Genomic DNA, 17,011 nt, shown 5'->3' with positions numbered 1-17,011 from the left:
CCCAGGACAGTGAGCAGCAGCTCAGCTACCACATCACAGGAGAAATTCCCTGACAGGATCTTGATATTTGTCGAGCCACCTGTACTCACCAGACCCTTTACAAATGGAGTGAGTCAAGATCAGTGTTTAGAGATGCCCTTTCAGCTTACGCACAAGAAAATGTGACTCTTTATAAAGATTACGACTTACAGGCAAACACAAATTTACAGCAATCTTCCCTAGACCAGGTCAAGAAAGCTCTGGGTTTGTGTTTAAAACATACCAGCAAACACAGATCTAGGTTGATCAAGGCCTTTACTGGCATGTGAGGTACAAGTCTGAGCTTGCCTAAGCAAAACTTGAACCGCCTTCAGCTACACCACAATGTAACCCTAGAACAGGGTACAATTCCACCAATATTAAAAACTGTACTTGTGGAAGAATAAATTTTGACACACAACTATGAAGGCATTTAAATGGTATCTTACTTTTACGGATGTTTTCATCCAGATAATTATTCTTCAGAACCAAAGGAACAATTCTTGGTTCAGCTGAAGACCAGGCATTAGGAGCACTAGTTTTCCCCTGAACTGGCAGGCACTCTTGAAGCAAAACAGATATCACACGTTATTATGGTTGGAGGCCAACAGCCTTCCAGTCAACAGTCAGCTCACCAATGAAGACCAAAAGCTCTGTTCTCAGGAGCATTTTAACCCAAAGAAGTCTACTGACTGTGAATAAATTTGCTGTCAGTGCAATTTTTCCCTGCCATACCTAAGCCTGTAAAACCTCATCAGCCAAAGGAGCACTGTGACGAAGAGTCTTGGGTTGCTACTCAGGAGACACAACTCCCATTTCCCTTGGGCAAGCTGCTTCCTCATGCCGAGCCTTAGCTTCTTCTGGTAAGAAGCAGAGAATAAAACTCTTGAAAGCTACTAATTGAGAGGCAAGTATTAGAGAAAGATAGCCAGAGAAGTGATCACCAGCATAAAACTGTTGCTGGCAAGTAGCCATCAAGACAGCTGAGTGAGAGAATGTGCCATTACTCCAGGCAACACTTCCATGCTACAGACAAGAGGACAATTAGCCACTTGGGCAGGGGCAGCCTGCCATGAGCAAGAACCAAAGACCACTGCGAGGGGCCAGAGGGCCAAGGCATTGGGGCTGAGACTAGGGCACGTGCCAGCACTACCATTTGTTGCAGCCAACAGAAGCGCCTCCTAACTACGGCTCCTAACAGCTGAGCACAGAACAGAAGTCACAGGCACACCTTTCCCCTTCTAAAAGCACACAACTAGGATGCGCCTATATCCGAGGAGCCAGAGAGATCCAAAAAACCCATGGGATGAGTTAAAAGCCACTGTCACAGCCCTGTGCCAGAACATCTGCAGAATCTCACATCAAACTGTTTTCTCGTATTCCTGAGATCAAGGCTTTGGAGGGTTTTGTACAAAGGCTTCAACCCACAGATAGGAATCGATAGTTCATGAAGCACTTGGGAATCACATAGCTTGAAAGGAAGTGAAAGATATCCTCCTACGTTGCCTCCTGGGAATATGGAAGTTTTAAAATGAGTAAATGGCTGTGATCTATTTATCTGATACTCTGGTTATTTGTAAGGTTTTTATGATTTTGGAAGAGACATCAAGCCTCAAATAATTACTCAGTACCCTTTCCTTATCTGCAATCGCTTTTTTATTAACACAGCCAATATGATTCTGCACAGGATATTAAGGCAACTTTTTATTCATTCCACCATAATTTTCTAAGACCAATTTAAAGTTTCAAAAGTGAGGTTTTACAAAGTTGCAGTACTGCAGCCTCACCACTGAGACACCAAAACACAGTATTTCCCAGACACCACATGCTCTGCTGGGTCGGCAGCAGGCTAGCTAAAAAAGCCAGAAAGCTTCCTAAATTTTCCACTGCTGCCTGCTACTGTACAAAACAGTCCTAGCTGTCCTAGCATGGAGGACAGAAGGACTCCAAGCCCCAAATACATCACAAAGTAAGACTGCAAGGATGAGCTTCCAGGACTTGAAGCTTTCCAAGACTACTTACTTCTAGGCTGAAAGCCAGCACACAAAAAGAGTGCACAAAGATTTCAGACTCCTTGTCTTTAAGCTGGCAGTCTAGAAGCCTTTAATCCTGGGGCTGAAACCAGTACTCCTTGATTCTCATGATAACAAGTCTTCAGGCTCTAAGGACCCTGACTGCTGGCTGGCCTTGAAGGTTGAGCCCTTGTGTCCTAAGTCAGGGCAGGCAAGAAGCTAGGTGAAGGTGTGATGGAAACCTGCCTTTATTCAGCAATATGAAACTTCAGCCAAAGCAGCCTGCCACCAGCATTCCCAGTTCTCAACTGCTCCCAGTTCAAAAACCGCAAGAGATGCATCGAGTTTTACCATGAGCAAGAGTCACAGCTGATCAAATAAGGGGGGCAAGGACAAAGGGAACAGTTACCCAGTAAACTGTAGTAAATAGCCCTGGAGTTTTTATGCCAGTTATTTTAGGTGATGCTTTCCGCACAGAACAAAATTGCAGAGGCCTGTAGGCAAGACAGAAGAAAAATAAAATACAGGGGCTGGATATTTCCTTGACACAGCAGAAAGCTAACAAGGGAATTCAGTGAGAACCTCACTCCAGCACTGCCACTAGGGAAAATACCTAAAGTTTATATTTAAAACTTGTAGATAGTCTAATTTCTTTAAGTTAAGAAATCTATTACTATGACACAATGCTTGAAGATGTTAAATACCTAGCAGTAACACAAAAAAAGGGGTTTTAAGCACACTTACCATATACCATTAAAACAAGTGCTTTCCAAATTTCTTCTAGGAAAAGTGGACCTAAAGTCAAAAATTTCACAGCGACATCAGCAATGGTGCAGAACCCAGGAAAACTACAAGCAGTGCATTTGGTTTCCCACACCTATTAGCTTCAGGTGCCCTAACTGCCTTCACTGGCAGCAACTTCTGGTAACACCAGCCTGCTTTTACAGGAGAGTTTTTAATGGATTTAATATTTACCTTTTCTCTAATTTCTTGATAATGCTGCTAAATGTACCTGGTCTGCTAGTTGCTTCAAGTTATTTCATCCTCTAAAGAAGAAAGGAAGATAAGCTTGTAGGACATTCCTTTCCCCATGAGGAAAAACATTTGTCCTGTCTCATACAGAACATGCATTAGAACATGCTCTGCTCTTACAGCTGCATTAAACTAGAAAAGCATTTCTAATATAGTTTGCAGTTTATACAAGCAAAACAGCACTTGAACAGAAAAGCTTATTTAAGTGTTCTTGACCAGAAAAGCTTGTTTAAGTATCCTTTCCCATCCAGTCCTCCCTAACCCCCTGTAAAATATGCTGTATCATTAATCATTGTTGTTTTACTGCCAACATAACTACACTGGGGCTTTGTGATTGACGTTACTTGGCAGTCTAACTTCACCATGCTAATCACCAACATAAGCATCTGGGAAAAAAGACCTGTAATGTAGACCTTTCCTCGGCAAATACGTTAAGGGAGCCTTCATCTGGGAGGACTACAGTACAGTTTGCAACTGGCTACCTCCAGCAGCTGCCTTGGGCCAGCTGCTAGAGGTCCACAAGCAGATGAGCAGCTCTAGCAGCTTGCTCCCACCCAAAGAGAAAAGGTTTTCCTTTACTCCCTTGTGCCAGCTTTGGTACTCCAACATCACTTCCTCTGTGCTTACACACTGTCAGCCAATTCACCTTCCTAACATGGCAAAGCCAACAACAAAAACTGTTCTGCAGAACAGCTGGATCAGCTCAGAGTAGGATGAGCAGGAGACTTGCCCAACCAGCACCTGTGAAGAAATCTGCAGCTGGGGTTGAGAGGAGCCAGACTGTTAATGAGTTCTCTCCATCTTGCAGAGGTCCCATCCTCCTAATTTCAAATTATACCCAGGACAAAGATTAGCTCACTGCTAGAGGCGAGTACTTCAGTAGATTTGTAGAACCTCATCTCATCCCCAGAGCAATGAGCTCTGCCCTAGCCGGTTTTGAATAACTGAATGTTTTAGCAAGCACTTCAATCCCCTCTGCTACCCATCTTCTGCTCCAGGTAACTAGACAGCAGTTTTCTTTCAGAAAAAAAACAAGGATTTCATATCCATCTGCCCCAAAATACCATACACAATTGAGTTATAAACTGAGAATATTTATATAAGATTTTCCAGATGAAATCTAATATAACACATTACAGAAACTGTAACTACATTATCTTAAGTTTTTAAGTTAATACAGACAAAGAGTTTTTGTTTAGCTACTACGTCCAAGTGGAAGTACTTGACACTGATACTAGCTAGCATGGATAATAAAAGGCCTGTTATTAAGTATTCCAACAGTAGGCAAATATGTAAAACAGGAAAACATAATAGCCAAGACAGCAACCTATATGTAAGCCAAGTTTTCCAAGAAATCCAGCAAGGTCAAAATTAACATTTTTCAAAATAGTATACTTTGTCACTGCATTTAACAGGGACAAATGTCTGTCTTAACCATCTATCCCTGTCCTCAGTGATAAAAAGGCAGAAATGTCTGATAAAAAGATAAAAGACCAAGAGACTGCATGGAGGGAGATGAAACTGCAGTCCTGAACGTTGGAGATGCATGGTAAGACCTCAGTAAAGCTACACAAGTTGAATCTTTTTCTCCCTCATCCCCCTCTTCCCTCCCAGTGTAGGGAAACACACACTTTAGATTTGTTTGAGATTCCTTAATAACTACACATTTGAAGTTAAACCAGTGTAATCACATTATGCATTTAACAACCCCCGAAGCCATCACCTACATGTTGTCAGGTCTATAAGAAAGTGTAGGTAAATTTCAAATGTACTTTCATCATTGCTGTAACAAAACAATAATGCTGTTTTCATACAACTGGAAAAAAAAGAAGCTGTCTGGAGATGGTTCTGGGCAGTCTAGGTGGTCCTGCTTGAGAAAGGGGTTGGACCAGATGACCTCCAGAAGTCCCTTCCAATCTCAACCATCCTGTGATGTAAAGTTCTCAAAACAACCACCTGCTAATCATTTGAAAAGAAGATTTTGGTCCACATCAGTAGATCAATTAGTTCAGGAAACCTGGATAGAACTCTGCTTGCCTCAGCACAAACACAAAATTACATCAAGTGCTAGGAGGTAGCAGTAGGGACCAAGCACTACTAGCTATGCATAAGCAGAGTCCCGAGAGAACTGCTTTTTTTAAAGTAACAAACTCAAGAGATTCAGTAATATTAATAAAAAAAACATACATTTCAACAGAGGGCAGATTTATCCAGAATTCTACAAGGAACAGACTCTCATAAGAAACTATGATGAAAATCTTAGCCAGACCACTGTTCCCCTGATTTTGACCACTTCAAGTCCTATTTAAAACGGCCTGTGATGTTAGTATACTTCTTTAAAAATTTCAAATACAAATCAGGGAAAGCAAAGCAAAGAAAAACACTACGAGAAATAATCCCTCTGCAAATTTTCCAAGTTGCCTCACTCACCCTTCCTTCACTGCTTGTACTCTTGAAGTTTGGCTTCATGTATGGCTCCGTTCCATTAAAATGCAAGTCATTTGTCCTCATCAGTGTCACCTTCCTTCACACACAGCCCTGGTGAGAAGCCACTTTTCCAACCCCTTTTTTCACTGCTTGTGGGCTACTGAAAAAATCTGATGTACAGAGGTTCTCATACCATGCTAATCACTATAGCACTGGATAGCTTAAGCAACCATGACTAACCCTCGTCATGTTCACCTACTGTTTGTCTTGCAAAGCCAAGATGGATGGACTTACTTTAGTATACATTGAGTAAGGTCAACAGAAAAAAAACCCAAAAAACCAACAAGACAACTTGTGGTTGTATGAACCTGAAGAGAGAAAGTCCTACCTAGGTTAAAATAAAACCAAACAAAAACTGCCTTCCCCAAAGTAGATTTCGGTCAGGAAACCACAACAGTGGTAAAAATGCATCAAATTTCACAATGGAGCATTTAGATATCAAGAGACAGACCTTTCATCAAACAGATCTGATTCATTGACGAGGCAGTTCTAGTAGCTTTTCAGGACTTGAGAGCAGAACCTGCACTCCTAAGCGGGTACCAGTGGCCTAACGTGAAAGCAGCTTTCTTGGTTTATACCACAGAGCGCAGAAACCCTTGGAACAAAGAAAACTGGCCAACAGCGAGCAACAATTTTGTCCTACAAAACGCCAGTAGTGTTTGGTTTGCAACATATTGGGAGGAACGGACGTAAAAGCAGGACAAAAAGTTAAAAAAACAACAAAAAACCCCAACCTGTGCACTTTCGCCATTGTTCAGCTTTATAATTTACAGAGACACCACAGAGAATTAATCCATCAAGTGAAACAGCAGGAGATGTCAGTTAGTTCTATGCCACCTCCCAACTCTCTCACACGCTTCTACATTTGTCTCAGAGAAAATTTTTGGGAACCCTCTTGCACTGCCTTAGGAAATACAGCTCATTACAAGTCACATATTTTGTCACTCAACATGTCAACTGAACAGAAGTTGTTACTAATAAGAGGAGTGCAAGACAGCAAGGACATTGCATCAATTCCTCCCACATCGATATCCAAATGAAACCTAACAGACACAAAGGTGAAATGTATCAGTAGAATAAAGTCAAATATGCAGTTCATTAACAGCATCTGACCAAACAGCAGATGTTTCCTCCTCCTATCGCCCTCAGAAACACATTTCAGTGGAAGCCACAATTTGTTGCAACATGATTCTCCAGTTATTCACTTCATCTTTAACCAAAATTGATTTCATGCTTTTAAGCATTTAAGAAGCATTTAAGTATTTATATATAAATAGTTATTACATGCACACACCTTGATAAGTTTACAGGCCCTTCTCAACTATATATAGGTTTAGTCTGCCTTTATCTGATCCAAATAATTTAACTTTCAACAGCAACGAATGTTAATGTAGGCGTTCCTATGTGCCCAAGCACACACAGCATACCTGTCAAGTGTGAATAACCCTATATATACACCAGCGTAAGAACGGAGTATCGTTAAGAGCTCAAGCCCCAGTTTCATCACGCTACACCGGAGAGAATGCTGCTAATATTGCCAATGCCTTAAAATGCTTGAAATCAGAAGCCTGAAATAATTTAAGAAAAATATCACCAGTAAATAACTTTCAAGTAAACACAGAAGAATGAGATACCAATTCCCAATATTGAATACAGTGAGGAACAGAAGCAAGCAAAAGTATGATCAGCTGTAGTCACTGCATGCCCCAAGCAATCTGAACATAAAGGTTTCTCTGCATTCATAAAAACTTTTTAGGCTATTACATAAGCGTCAAGTGTCAGTTCTAAGTGCACACATGCTTTCTTTCCTTTCATCTAGCTAGACAAGTTTTCAAACATCAGTCTGGCAACCTCTGTAGAGGTAACTCTAACACTGTAAATCCTGAAACCCAACTTCTACTCACACACAAAATCTGTTTTTAGATGATACATTTTCCCCTCTAACCCCATTTGTGAGTACATAAAGTAGGTCCATCGGTTGAAGCTGGTGTGCAGATGCGATTCTTACACCTGTGCTGGGGACAGAAGCAAGGAGATAGTGAAAACCCTCACAATTCTGTCTATAATCACTTTAGCACTGTAATACATTTTTAATGGGTGTCTTCTTTCCAAGTTACCCAATATTGGATTGATACTCCATATAGATTGCTTTGATGTGGACAAAAACTTGCAAGTTAAATACTTCTGACTACCATTAGGTGCTATAATTTTGACTGTCTATACTGATTTATTCAGACAGTGTCATCTGCTGCCATATTGAGAAGAGCATTCCCTTCACAAGCACAGAAATATGAAAAAACGCTTCAGAAATCACTGGTGAACCACATTAATGATTTGCTTACATGCCAAATCAACATAATAGCTGCCTTTGAATGATAACGGCTTTGAACAGTGCCTAAATATAATGACTTATATAAAGGCAAGTTTAAAATTAATTAGTTTCCCTCCTTGCACTCCAGACTTCACCTGCGCGTGTCAGGGAAAGGGTGAGGGAAGAGCAAAATGACAAAGACTGGTGACATCTATTCCATTATCACTCCCTCAAGTGGATACCCCACACTTGAATTAAAGTGATATATTTTCCACAACAATTACAGAGCTTAGTTAGGATGAGTGAATTGTGCAAGTGCCTGGAAGAGCTGTATTGGTCAAGTTCCCTGCACTGGCAAGTCTACAGTGAAGAAAAAAAAAAAGGCTTCAATTCTTCATATAAAGTCAGCTTTTACACCATCTGCCAAGATACAGCACTTGCAACAAGAATACAGCCAAGGAAAGGAATCCATACTCATAGAAAACCCTTCCTAACTTAATGATGGCTCAACCCTGCAAACATGTCACACCAAGTGGCACTACTGGGGACAGTACAGTGGTCACACAGCTGTGCAACACTTCCCCCATAGCAATTCCAGTGCCACAGCACCTGATACACATCCTCCCTCCTTCACAAAACAACATAAAAATGGACCCACCTACACAAGTCAGCAGAGTTCAGCCTTACGTGCACTGAACACTTGACCTCACCCAGTCTAATCAGAAGTAATGTGCTCCATTTTTGTTCCTGTTCAACTAATACGCACCTCCAAAGCCAACACACGCAGGCATAAAACTGAAGCAGGAAGAGATCCTCCAAGATCTGAGTTCGTGCTGAAAAATGCTTTACATTCCTTGAAATTAGCCTGTTTATTTTACAAAATGTTTGGCTTCTCTATCCTGTTAAAAACAAAGATGCCCCAATCCAAATACACACAAAACCGAAAAGCTTCTCTAATGCAAATTAACATTTCTCTGAGGAGGAGAATAGAGATCTTTGTGGCAGTCATTAGCAGCCAAAAGCATCCTCCTCCTCACCCCTGAATGCATCCTCTGCTAAGCCCTTCACAAAAGGGCCCAACCTAACATCTTCCCTGATGTTTCTGAATTTTGAAGAACAGTGACATTCTAATGGGAACAGTTGCACAACAGCCTGCAGAGATATAACTCTTACAAATTAAAAAGCATCAATTTCAAGTAACTTCTTTCCCATCTTAAGTGTAAAACACTATTCTAACTTAAAAATCCTGTCAGTCATTCTAAAGTTACTCCACCTTAGCTCATACAAAAGCGCTAGAGAAGTGCAAATGCCTGTGTAGATGACCCTTGAAGTTACCCACATTTCAAGCCACACTTGTCAATTTGGTGGTTATGTTTTAAACTCAATTTTTCAGTAAACTTGACAACTTCTAGGAACTGCATATCATCTTCCTTAAGACTTGTATGCATTCATTTTTTTGAGATGCGGCTATACCCAGAAAAAAAGCCTTGTGGAAGAATAACAGTCTGCCGATACTAGAGGGAAACAAGTAAAGTTCTTATCAGCAGGACAGACCTTTCCCCACTCTGAAAGCAAAACTGGGCAAATGTCTAATTAAAATCCAAACCAGAAGTAATAATAAAAAATAGTGCAATCACCTCACTAACCATAAAGCAATTTGTGAAACCTGATTTTCGTTTTCACAGATTTTATGGCTCTCTCTTCAATAAGGTAGTTTCATTTATTCATATGCATTGAACAACACGACAGCTCCATATCCACATTTTATAAGACACTGCACCTCAAAAAGAGCTTTAATTTTTTTATCTGCCACTCAGAAAGCATCTAGCTAAAGTCCATTCTGTTGAGAAGGAATTGAACCTGGAGACTAACGGATCTCTCACCACTAGTGACCAACTATTTTCCTCGGCTTAACTTGTATCCCTCAAAATTATTTTTTTAGTTATATTTGTAACTATAAATAATAGATATTTCTTTCTTGCCTCAGAGAAACTCAGGAGATGCAGTGCAGAGTTCACACCAATCCAGGTATGAGGTTGGTTTAACCACTAATACATGCAAAGCCTCCAAATCACCAAGCAACACACTGAGGAGTAGAAGGAATAAAAAGGAGTTTCAGCAGGGATTTCCCAGAACACTTCATAGTGATTTTATCAGCAGAAACAGCAAGACCTAAGTTGTTTAATACATAATAAATGTTTTACTATTTGTGGCATGCTACTTTCTAAGCTATTTAGTGCAGAAACATGAATCTGAAGGCACAGTTGCCTTCACTAAGAAGAGCAGAGCAACCTATGCCAACGCATATACAAAATTACAGTCTTTGTTCTAAAATTAGTTTGGTCATATATTTCAAGATATGACTAAGATGCCCTGTCTTATTCAAGAACTCAAATCTGCAGGAACGCTGCAACAGGCAATTGCAAACTTTAGTAGGATAAAAATACCAGGAAAAAAAAAACCCCACACCAAACCATTAGCTTGTTTGCCTTTTTGCCCCTTTGATATCCAACAGCACAGTCTGCAGGTGAAGTCTAGCTCATTTTGAGGCTTGAGAAAAGATATATAAAATTCAGAGATAACCACTCCCAATCACTTCCCCCAGACACACCTCCAAGCTGCACATGCCTTCATATATTTCACTTGCTAATGACTGCACGAAAAAGGTTGAGTCAACCTAAATTAGTTCAGCATTTATTCTTGACACAGGACCACAAACTTTAATTTCAACTACTCTCTGCATAACTTAAATAATAAACATGGTGCTTTTATTTGATTCTTAAACCACCCATATCTGAAGCACAATAGGACATGTCACGGACACTTGCTTTGCCGCCTTTATACTATGGTTTAATTATGATGACTGAGCTAACGGGCTCACATCATAGACTTTTACAGGTTGACCCCGTGTCATCCTGATGTATCATTTTGCACCAGTTCAGTGCTGTAAATCAATTTAAGATCTCCAGCAGGTTGAAAAGGCTGGTAATGATGCTTTCTCTGCAGTCTCTGGGGACTCCACATTATACACAACTTACATTATTTATAAAGCTGAGATGATGCCTCCATTAGGCTTGTAAGACTACTCAAATAAGCTTTTATTTTACGCACACAATTTGGGCTTCATAAAGCAAACACTGGCTATATGTAACATGCAAACCCTTCATTTTTAAAGTTTAAATCTTTATAATGAGCAAAGAAATCCATCATTTAAACTGAATAATTTCCCAGTATTCAGAAACACAAGCAATACTTTCACTAACCTTTGTATTGCTTTTCTTTATGTTCAACTCTTTGCTTAGTGTCCAAACTACAGAGGAAAAGCAAACACTAAACTCATCAGCTTTCAAACACTGGATTTGGTAGTTAATATTTATACAGAAAGATCCATTTGTTTACTCAGTCACTTTTCTCAAATGTATCGGATCATCACATCTTCAAGGGTACACAAAAAGGCAAGTTGAACAGGACAGAGTAGGAAAAAATGTATTTGATTACATACCAAATAGTCGATGGGCTCAAAACCGAAGCAAGGACAAATCCCTACCCTTAGGGTAACCTGATCATGCCTTGAACTGATCCTGTCTTGTAGCTGTGGAAGCCTTCTGGATCACCCAAATTTCTCTGAAGTGCCTGTTTACAGCCTGAAGTAAACTACAAGATTTCACCCCGAAGACCAGAGCAGGAACTTCAAGAAGCACTAGATACCATTCATTTTCATGCTGATGCTCTTCCAGTCCCAGTAAACAAGCAAGCACTCAAAACTTGCACTAAAATCCAATGAGAACCTCTAAAAAGCTTCATAGCACCACTCTCCAATCCAAAGGGAAAAATGAAATGAGTATTAATCAGTCACAACTAACAAACTCTTATCCCATAATTCGGCAGAGCAATCACTGACAAGTAAAAGAAAAAAATAAGTCAGTGTTAACACCCCGGGTTCCCTCACATTATTTGTTCCTATTGTTTGACAGGACAAGGTGCAGACAGACAGCCCCGCCAAGACCAGCAGAATTACAGACACACGCCTGCAAAAAGAAGTGCTCTCCAGGGGCTGGGCCAGCTTCAGCTTTCAGTCTTATTCTTGAGTGCTGCTTAAAAACACACATATTCAAGGGATAAAACTTAAACAAAGTTTTCTCTTTTAACTTCTCAGTTCAAACCTCTTTTACACACAATCGGCTGCGATATGTTCGAAATAGAGCTTTTCCCTCAGCATGTTAGCTTCAAGATGCGGTATCTTTAACTGCTGACATCCATTAAACGCTGACATGTTTCGCACAATGATATTTTCCATTTGCTTGTATCTGAAATACACATCTACTTCTCTCCCTCCCCACCTGGATCTGACAATACCTCTCCTTTCGCAACTAAAGCTGTTACCTTTTTTATATGCAGGGAGCGTCATTTTTTTTCCCTTGAAATACACCAAAATTGTAATTATTTTTCAGACGACCCTCTGATTATTCATATACTGTAAAAGCAATCTATAAGGTCAGAACACATATCTTCTTCAGTTTGATCTACTAACAAAAGAACAAGCCCATCAACCCTTCCTCAGGCAGAACTCCCACTGAATTCAGTTTATAAAAAGAAAAAAAAAAAATCAGGATTTGGCCCAGATCCTTTCGAATGCATGACTGAATATTTCCACACCAGTAAATTTTAATAAGCTTTAAAGATCTATATTCGGGATAAGATTATTTGGCTGTAGTATATGAAGAAATCGTATCTAGGAGGGGGGGGAGAAAGATCTCATGCATCCAAACGTTCTAATAAGAGGAGAAAAAAAAATTACGTGAACTTTCCTTGACCCCCAGGCAGAGATTTGTCACTAAAAAAAAAAAGGAGGGGAAGGGGCTGCAGGAAGAAAGGAAGGGGAGAAAAAACACACACGCTAACCGGACAGGGAGAGGGATGGGCCGAGGGAGGAGGCGAGAGGCTTTCCCCCCAAGCAAAAAAAAAAAAAACAAACCAAAAAAAAAATAAAAGAGGGATTTGCCCGGGGTCGAGCGGGCTCCGAGAGGGGATCGGGACCGGGACAGGGCTGGGGGCGGAGGGAAGGGCTCTCCGAGCCGGCACCTACCCACAAACTTGGAGGGGAGGGAAGAGGCCGGCAGGGAAGCAGCCCTGAGTGTCCCCGGGGCTGCCGCAGGGAAGCCATCATGCTGGGAAGGAGAGAGCAAAGCAGGACTGGCCCCCCGCACCCAGGGAAAAGGGGAGCCGAAACCCCTCAGGACAAGGAGAGCTGAGCGACCGGGGGGGAAAAGCAGCTGAGCCCCCCGGGAAAAGAAGAGAGGAGACCCCAGGGGGAAAAAGGGGAGCCGAGGCCCCCAGGACAAGGAGAGACGAGACCCCCAGGGGGAGAAAGCAGCTGAGCCCCCCCAGGAAAAGGAGAGACGAGAGCCCAGGGGAGAAAAAAGCAGCTGAGCCTCCGCAGGAAAAGGAGAAATGAGACCCCAGGATAAGGAGAGCTGAGCATCCAGAGGTTGGGGGGGGGGAAGTAGCTGAGGCCCCCGGGAGAAGGAGAGAGGAGACCCCAGGGGGAGAAAGCAGCTGAGACCCCCGGGAAAAGGGGACCTGACCCTCCCTGGGGGAAAAAGCAGCTGACCCCTCCCCCAGAGGGGAAAAGGGGAGCCGAGACCCCTGGGAAAAAGAGACTTAAGCCCGCCGGGATGGGGGGTGGGGGGGATGGGGAAGCATCTGAGCCCCCCGGGGACCCCCCGAGGGAGCTGGAAGGGGAGCCAGGAGGAGCCGGCGCGGCGCGGAGAAGCGAGGGGATGCAAAGTTGTTACCGGGTGCCGGGCGGCGAGGAGGAGGAGGAGAATGAGGAGGAGGAGGAGGAGGTGCGGGGCGGGGGGTGGGGTAGGGGGAACGACCCGAGCCCGAGCCCCCGCGCCTGGATCGATCCGGTCTCGGCGGCGTCAGCGAGTCGGAGCCGCCCAGCCGCCGCTCGCCCCGCTGCCAGCGCTGCTCACCGACACACGCTCCAACACACACTCACACACACACTCACACACACACCGACCCGGCAAGGGATCCTCTCCAAACTCCCGGCCCCGCTAGGAGCGCTGCGCCCGCTCCCGGAGGTTTTATTCTTCTCCTCCTCCTCCTCCTCTCCTTCCTCCCCCTTTCCCGGTGTCTCAGCCCCAAGGGCTCGGCCACGTTTGCTGGGAGGCTGCGGGGGCCGGGGGAGGTTTGAAAAGCGCTGCTTTACCCGCTGGAGAGCGGCCGAGACGCTCCGGTCGCCGGGGCTTTAAGGAAAGCTCGGAGTACGCGGCGAGATTTGCAATTCGAGTTCATTCCTGCGGCGCTGGGATTGAACCGGAGTTCATCCCGCCTCCCGCTTGCAAGCGATTGGCCGCCTGACTCGGTCTTATTCTTAATTTTGAAGTAATTGCTGCGATACCTCCCGATAACAGACCACCCTTTGTCCCCAGGTGCCGCACACGCGGAACCTCATCCCGGCCGTAGGGACTGCTGCAGTCACTCCTAATTTCATAGAATCACAGAATCACTAGGCTGGAAAAGACCCACCGGATCATCGAGTCCAACCATTCCCATCAATCACTAAACCATGACCCTCAGCGCCTCGTCCACCCGTGCCTTAAACACCTCCAGGGAAGGTGACTCAAACACCTCCCTGGGCAGCCTCTGCCAGTGCCCAATGACCCTTTCCATGAAAAATTTTTTCCTAATGTCCAGCCTAAACCTCCCCTGGTGGAGCTTGAGGCCATTCCCCCTTGTCCTGTCCCCCATCACTTGGGAAAAGAGGCCAGCTCCCTCCTCTCCACAACCTCCTTTCAGGTAGTTGTAGAGAGCAATGAGGTCTCCCCTCAGCCTCCTCTTCTCCAGGCTAAACAACCAACAATTCAGAGTAAACCTATTTAGGCTCACCTATTACAAGGTTCCCTGTGCAATCAGATAAACAGTAACGAAGCCTCGCCCCTACGGCTCTCCTGAAATGAATCTGAGCTGTGTTTGCATCTGCAGGCATCCGCTGGGAAGTGGATCTAGCAGCCTGCTTGAGGGATGGTGAGTCTCTCTCTACCTGCTGGGTTTCCAGGAATCATTACGGGACTCCGATGAGCGCAGCATGAGTAGGGTTAGGCTGAAACTGATTCTTCAACAAGGACTTTCGCTTTTACCCAGTCATCCTTCCTGAAAGGAGATATGAAGTAAGAAGCACGAGGCATTTCTGCATGGCAAAACATTATGATGATACACCTATACTGATGTAATTATCTCTACTTATGCCAGTAAATTTTCCTGTCCCTATGAAGTCCTGGGTATGGCATTAACTTCATTTTAAAACTCAACAAAACTGAGGCACAGAGAAGTTAAGGTGCTGAGAGTTTTGCCGTATGAACAGTAGTCCTGGACTTACCCACCTGCCCACCCAGGTGCATTACGAGTCTGAAGATACAGGACTAGAATGGCATGTTCCACAGAAGGAGTGGTAGAAAAACCCAGGCTTATGGCTGTGAAGCCATCGGCATTGCTTTCTTACTTCATAATCTGAAATTCATCCATTTCTTTGCCTGATAAACACTGCATACATTGCAAACAGGGAAATCATATTACATTGTTAAGTGGCACGCTACAACACAAGTATAGCGAGGAATGCCGAATGATGCCATAATATTAAAGAAGAAAGCCTAGCATAAAATTATTTCACAGATAAAATTTATTTTACTCCTTGAGTTTTGAACCTCACAGGATTCAAGATGAGTGAACTTTGGTAATCAGCTTTAATCTGTATTTTGTGGTTGTACTGTACACAATTACAGTTAGCAAGTAAACTTTTCTTCTTACATGCAATCACACACAGATGCAGTGTGACACTGCCCTGTGGGTATAACCAATAAAGATTTATCTCAAGACAAACTAAAATGCCTTTAAATTTTGTCAATATAATGAAGATATTTGCAAGCAAGGTACAGAAAAAACATGAGACTGCCACTGGTTTTTGTATTGTGGTAATGCTTAAATCGGGGCCAAGCATCCTGGGTCAAGAGTGGTGGATGCAGCAGTAGTATCTGCCCCACGACCCCGGCAATCTTGATCCAGTCTGGCATGGAAAAATACTTGGAATTGGCACTTACATGTGCTGGAGCTCTGCTCTGCAGGCTGACTTGGCAGGACTGGGCCGGGCAAGCTCCATCCGCTGGATCCTTGTTGCTCAAGTATCTACACAGTGCATGATTCACGCTAACCAGATATGACAAGAAGATAATTAGGGAAGCACTGCAGTTTGTCAGGTGTCTTGTTAGAACCACATTTTTACTGCTTTTGTTGTTGTTAGGGTTGACTGGTTGGTTCACTTTGGCATGAGAGAATTAAATTATTTTCTGCTTATATTGAGGCTTGGGGAGGATCAAATTAATATGCTCCTTTACCTAAAAAGGGCTATAAACAGCCTAGTGTGGCCTTTCACTGATATTTAATAACTAGAATGGTTGTTCCGGAGAGAGCTGGTTAGAACTGGCTTCAGACAGATCAGTTGTGTGAGAAGACCAGAGGGCAAGCAGAAACAGAATTCCATGGTCAATCTGCCATGGGGCTTCCCTGGCCTGGCTGTTTTGGTACACAGCCACGGCAAAACTTCACATCTGCCATCCACTTTAGGATGTTCAACTCATAGCTAACAGTCCAAACCCACTCCTCTGTGTCTAAGTGGTATCAAGAGTGTCTTACTTGTACACTCACCGCTTCTAACTCCATTGGCTACTTTTAATATACCCTAAGTAAACATCATTTGCATTTGCCTAATTTTTCTGAATGACACAAGGAAATTGAAAAAAGGAGGGCAGAGGGGCATGTACACCCGAGTCCCTAGCTCGATGCTAGTCCTGCAACAGTGTTCCTCCTGTGCATTGGACCGAATTACTGTGCTACCTCTAGAGATAAAAGAGAACTATTTTCTCTCTGCAACTACATAATCATTCAGACTAGTGCAAGGAAAACAGGCCATGAGACTGGGGCAATGAAGAAAGAGAAGAGCTGTCCCTTTTGTAAACAGCCTGACTTTTCCTCAGATTGGGTGTACAATCCAATGGCACCATCGGTCATAAGGCGTGTAAACCGGAATTTTAATGGAGTTCGGGCACTTACACAGGTAAACTAGTAAGATTCTCAAAGGAAACTTTAG

The 17,011-nt window shown here is 43.1% G+C and overlaps 1 protein-coding gene across 2 annotated transcripts in view; it reads right to left on the bottom strand.

The window, feature by feature from the left end:
* The window catches only part of SMAD1 (SMAD family member 1), a 53,231-nt gene extending 39,291 nt beyond the window's left edge, over positions 1-13,940 (bottom strand). Inside the window, exon 1 of one of the 2 annotated variants that reach the window (XM_069855315.1) lies at positions 13,885-13,940. The gene's annotated coding sequence lies outside the window, so the exon portion shown is untranslated. Of the gene's footprint in view, positions 1-13,655; positions 13,744-13,884 lie in introns of those variants that run through there. The other variant, XM_069855316.1, reaches the window with a different exon arrangement.
* Positions 13,941-17,011: the final 3,071 nt, after the last annotated feature.

The sequence above is a fragment of the Phaenicophaeus curvirostris genome, chromosome 4, assembly GCF_032191515.1.
Source record: "Phaenicophaeus curvirostris isolate KB17595 chromosome 4, BPBGC_Pcur_1.0, whole genome shotgun sequence".
Classification (NCBI taxonomy): Eukaryota; Metazoa; Chordata; class Aves; order Cuculiformes; family Cuculidae; genus Phaenicophaeus; species Phaenicophaeus curvirostris.
The sequence above is the reverse complement of the archived record's forward strand: the minus strand, read 5'-3'. Positions and strand labels throughout refer to the sequence as shown.